At 39.2% G+C, this 5,911-nt stretch overlaps 1 pseudogene; it reads right to left on the bottom strand.

Annotated features, from left to right (window-relative positions):
* Positions 1 to 300: 300 nt before the first annotated feature.
* Positions 301 to 2,544, bottom strand: LOC103206038 (annotated as a pseudogene).
* Positions 2,545 to 5,911: the final 3,367 nt, after the last annotated feature.

Below are 5,911 nucleotides of genomic sequence, written 5' to 3'. Positions count from 1 at the left end.
GAAAGAGGGGGAGGCCTTCAACGAGATGGATTGATACGGTGGCTGCAATGATGAGCTCAAGTATAGCCGGGATTGTGGGGCTGGCGTGGGATCGGGCAGTGTTTCATTCTGCTGTGCATGGGGTCTCTATGAGTCGGAAACGACTCCACAGCACTTAACAACAACAACAACAACAAAGCTAGTTAGGGAAAAGGGAGGAGCAGGCTAACAAAAAGTCACTAATACAATATGTTTCAATTTAAAAGCAGTTACTTTTTTTTTTTAACTAATCAAATTACAAAAATGATCCTGGTAGACACCTTAGTTCATGCTTCTAATAAGGCTGTTGATCTAGTCTTTCCTGTCGCCGGCATCTCCACCTTGTGCAAAATGGATGATCTTTTTCTTCAGTCATTGTTGTTAGTTGCCATCAAGTTTATTCCAACTCATGGTGACCCCTTGTTTGTAGAGTAGAACTATTCCATGGGGTTTTCAAAGCTGTGACCTTTTGGAAAAAGATTGCCAGGACTTGCTTCCAAGACACTTCTGCCTGGGTGTAAACCATCAACCTTTGGGCTAGTGGTCCAGAGCTTAATAATTGCACCACCCAGGGACTCTATTCTTCATGCATATTTTAAGATAATTTACAGAGCCATAGGAAGTTGTTCTTTGAAGTGTTTAGCCTTATGAAGCAGATACTCCATGCAGATGATACCATATTTACCAAGATATCATGCAATCAAAGTCCTATCTGTCAACGTAATTTGCTTCTTATTGATTTTGCCATAACCACACTTATAGATCATTTCATTCACTGATTTCAGGTCCCATGACATCTAAAAAAACCAAAAAACAAACTCACTGCCATCGAGTCAGATCCGATTCATACATCTCTGGTTCCACAATTCTCAGAATGTTAATTGGAGCCTTGTTGAGTTTAAAAAAGATGTCATTGAAGATTTGACCAAGGTAAAAAAACTGCAATACCTTTCAGACTTTTGGGGCTCACACTATTGATATCTCTGATCCTGCTAACAAATGCCAATTTGGATTACATAGGTATATAAAATGATCCCATAGGGCACAGAGGTTAAGTGCTTAGGCTGCTAAACAAAAGGTTGAAAGTTTGAACCTACCAGCTATTCTGCAGAAGAAAGATGTGGTAGTCTGCTTCTGTAAAGATTACAGACTTGGAAACCCTATGGGGAAGTTATATTCTATCCTCTAGGATTGCTATAAGTCAGAAGCAACACGACAGCTCTGATTTTTTTGGTTTTCATTTTAAATACATAAAAGTTGCCAACTTTTACTGACATTCTAACCATTTGAATCTCAGTTCTGTCCACCTGCCTATAATCCTTGTAATAGTGCTTAACTTTTTCATAGATAAGGGTCCTCCCTACCTTTCAAAGCATCTTTTGGGCAAACTTCTTTCTCAGGCATTTGCTCTTCAGTTCTGTGAAATCCTTTTGCTTTTTCTTAATGGTTGAGGAGCAGGAAATTTTATTTTTTGTCTCCTTGACACCCTCCTTGGTTCCAGCCAGAAAAGAATTAGATAAATTTCTTATCACAATAGAATATTCTGTCAATATGGACACTTTAAAAAGTTCATTCTCAACTAAATCAGGATATATTAATTTCCAGGTTATTAAGTTGTGTTGATGATTAAACGAGAAAAGCAAATAGGGTTTGACATATGGCAGATGTTCAAGAAGTTTTATTTTTCTCCCTCTACACCATTACCATTTTCCTTCTTGCTATCAGGCTAGCAACAAAAATATCTGATATCATGATAAATGAGGTACAGTTTATTTACTATTTGAATTGACAGTAGGTAGTAACTGAGTTTGAGAAAGCCTACATGTGCCACCTGGTCAATCCTGGTCTGCTCACTGTCTCTCCTTTTGAGAATAAAATGAACCCATATTCCGCCTTATTGTAATTTTTAATGCTAATCCAATTATAAGACTTTATAATTAGTAGATCTATTAAAACAATGAAGCAATCTTGTACACCTCACATTCCAAGACTCGATCTTCATGGTTAAAGATATTATTAGGAAGCCTTTAATGAGTTCTAAGTCTTATCTCATGTATCTGATTCAGTATAAGGACTATAATAATCGTCTCTTTATCTCCTGCCCCTGTAACATGATGCTTTTTGTTCTTTCTAATGTGGGCCCTCTTAACTCTCAAATGTTGGTTCAGTTAAACCTAAGACCCATCCCATCCCCAGTGAAATCCAATTTAATAGTTTACAGCCTGATTTTGTCAATGTTTCTCCCATTTCTATTCTGGTTTTTCACCCTAACTCTAAGGACTAAGCATTTATTTTGTTCCTTTGGTATCCTACTCCAGTTCCATAAATGGATTCTACTGGTTCCCTGCCTATTCCTCAATTTCTCAGAACTATTGATCTTCCTTGCCACCTCATTTTCTGTGGACTAGAATCTTACCCTTGAATTGTTGATCCCTCATCCATGTTGCCTTTGCTGCCAAATGCCCATCAAGTTGTTAGCACCTTCTCTTTTTCCCCTTTATCCCAACAAACGGGGATTTGATGCATTGATGGACATTCAAGCCAGGATGAAGCAGCTGGTATAGAGAACTTTTTAAAAGATACTTGGTTTTGAAGGAATGCAAATAAATAGCATGGTAGTTTATTTACATGGTAGAGACTAAAGCATATTTGTGGGTCAGTAAGAAAAGGAGCAGTTGGGTATAGAGGAGACAGAAAAGATAGTTGGTGGCATAAGGTTATGAGAAAGCAAGAGAAGCAGTCATGTACAATGAGAACAGAGATGGAGAAAGGCAGTGAGCAGAAAGAGAGAATGAGCAGATACAAAGAAAGATGTAGAGACAGGAGGAGGTAGGAGTACTTACTGCCTCAGCTACTGTCTCCTGGGAGGCTCAGCTCTGTGAGATATTTCAAGACACTTTCTATCAATTTTCTCTTTTTCTGGATACTAACCCCAAGCAGGTTTCTAAGGCTTGTAAACAAGAAATTTGATCATGACATTGCTGTTGTTGTTGTTGTTATGTGCCCTCGAGTCAAACCCGACTCATAGCGACCCCTCCTTGGGTTTCCGAGGCAGTATCACTACGGAAGTAGGATTGCCCAACCTTCCTTCCGAGGAGTGGCTGGTGGGTTTGAACCGCCAGCCATCTGGTTAGCAGGCAAGTGTCTTAGCCACTATGCTACCAGATCATGACGTTACTATATTTCAAATCTCGTCAAACTTTTCAACATTATTTTTAAAGACCACAGTCCCCAGTGTATTTGGAATCCACTAACCAACACATGTTTTTCCTTCAACTCAAAACAGATGACCTTACTTCCTGCTTCACAGAAAAAGTAAGAAGTCATGTGGAGGAAATTCCTTCTGATGGAGACTTATTTTTTTCTTGCATCTTAACTCCTGGGAATTACTGCTACATTAACATAGAACAACTTTGTAAGTGACATGATATCAACTGGATTTTCTAAGGGAAGTGATATCAACTGGGCTGATACCTGCTTTGTCTCCTGTGTCTTCTAATAACAGTTTCTTGATTTCTTTAATCCTCTTAAGATATAATTTATCAATCCATTTGGATGGCTTGTTAATCATCTTTTATTTTGGATAAAGCTTATATTTGTAAAAGTATTTTTAAATGGAAAACACTAATGGTTTACAACTACTTTGTTTTTGCACACAACCACCAAGTTTGCTGCTTGGGTCAAGTTACCAAAATATTTGGAAATGTAAATACTCACATATTATTTAGCTGCTCTCTCTGAAATTGCTTATGAAATCAGAAACCACCAAGCACGTCTATCATAGGCTGCCTCCTCAATATTTGACTCTTCCCTGATCTCCAAACAAAATATGTTATTTAACTGAAATCAAGTTCAAATGAGCATTAGTCTTTAAGGGTGCCTCACAATGATGGCAGAATGGGGCACATATGGAAGGGACTGGACAAGCTTCTCAATCATTTGGACTTTAGATCCAAGTGGGGCTGATTATCATAAGAGATGTTTCAGTACATATACCTACAGATCCCCGTCCCCCCCACCCCCAATTTTGGTTCCAAACTGTTTTCTGGTATCTTCTCCTTTGAACAATTTTTGGTTGGATGAAAGCTGTACTCTCATGCTTTTTGTACTACTGGCTACATGGCATTTCCTAATCCATTTTTGTAATTTTATAACTCAACTTTTTAGAACTCAAATTTCCAATCATGTTTTAATAAAGGATTGATGCCAATGCTATGACTATAAACACTGAACTTTGATCCAAATGGGAGCTTTGTGTGTGTATGACAAATATATATGTAACAAAACATTTGCAAATGCAACAATCTTCACATATACAGTTCAGTAACATTAATTATATTTATCATGTTGCTCAACCATTATCTTTATTCATTCCCAAATTATACTATTGTAATCCAACTCATGCCCCCAAAGCCCTTGCAGTTAGTAACTTTTTCCCTTTGTTTCCTTTTTTTAGAACCAGTGGTTGCAAGCAGGAGATGACAAGAGTACACCAGTTCCTACAAGATTTGGCCTGCTGAGCACGTGCAGAAGACTCCAGCTTTGTCCTAAGATGGCTTAGCCACATAACCCCCATAAAACTCACATTTTTAGAACATGCGCACACACTTGCATTGCCCTAAAACCCCCTATGCAGTAGATCTCCTAGAATTTCAGTGAATATATATAACTTCCCTTTTCAAACCCTACAATGCTGTAACTCATACTTTCTTCAGGGACTCAGATTTAAGGCAGATTCCCTTACCTAGCACTATGTAAATAAAGCTGCTTTTTCTTTCTCAAAGGCAGTGTTCAGAGATTGGAATTTGTGCTTGCTGGGCAGTGACCCTCCTTGGGGTCATCACCTATTATTACACTGTCACCTTTAACAGAAGCTCAGTGTCTCCTAAGAAAGTCTCTCTTTCACTACAAATGGGAACTTCATATTATTTTATTAATTCAATCATGTTCACTCCCTTTTACCCACCAGTTTTGTTCTTCTGTAACTCTCAATTATCTGAGTAAAACTGCATGCTATGCAAGGTCCCACTTGATCTGACCCTGGCAATTCTTCATGTCACTCCTCTAACCCTTACTTGCTAATCCAGCCACTTGTAGGTCCCTTGCACTTGTTGTTCCCTGGGCCCACACTTCCTTTCTCTCTCATCCGCTTATCAAACTCTTCATCCTTCAGTTCAAATAGTATCTACCTCTTCAAAACTTTTCCAAGCAGCTCTTGAGCTCTAATCCAAAGGGCTGAGCAGTCCTCCATTGTTTTCATAACACTTAGAACACCAGTTTTTTCCTCCCTGTAATATAATTATCTATGTGTCTATTTCTACCACAGGTGCCCTGGTGGTGCAATGGTTAAAAGTTTGGCTCCTAACTCAAAGGTCAGTGGTTCGAAGCCACAAGTGGCTCTGTGGGAAAAAAGACCTGGTGATCTGCTCCCTTGAAAAGTATAGTCTACGGAACCATTGTCACAGGGGACATCAAGCTCAATTAGCATAACATACTGCACAAAACACTGTTCTACCTCCTACTTCGGAGAGTAGCGACTGGGATCTTAAAAGCTTGCAAGCAGCCATCTAGATGCAATGATGGGTCTCTCCTTATCCAGAGCAAAGAAGAATGAAGAAAACCAAAGATCCATGGAAACAATTAGTCCTAGCGACTGGTACACCATGCGATCCATAGCCTATACGACCATGAGACCAGAAGAACTAGATGGTGCCCAGCTACCACTGTCAACCATTCAGAGGGGGACCTATGTAGGAGATCCTGGGTAGAGAGGGAGAACAATGTGGAACAAAATTCAAAATCATTTGGAAGGAAAAAATAAAAAAAAGGGGCGGGGGGACCAGGTTTGCTGGTCTGATAGAGCCCCGTGGAACCACTGAGACTATGACTCCTA

This window comes from Orycteropus afer, unplaced genomic scaffold, assembly GCF_000298275.1.
Source record: "Orycteropus afer afer isolate SDZICR_OR568_19922 unplaced genomic scaffold, OryAfe1.0 scaffold00294, whole genome shotgun sequence".
NCBI lineage: Eukaryota > Metazoa > Chordata > Mammalia > Tubulidentata > Orycteropodidae > Orycteropus > Orycteropus afer.
Note: the sequence above shows the minus strand (reverse complement) of the source record. Positions and strands in the feature narration are given on the sequence as shown.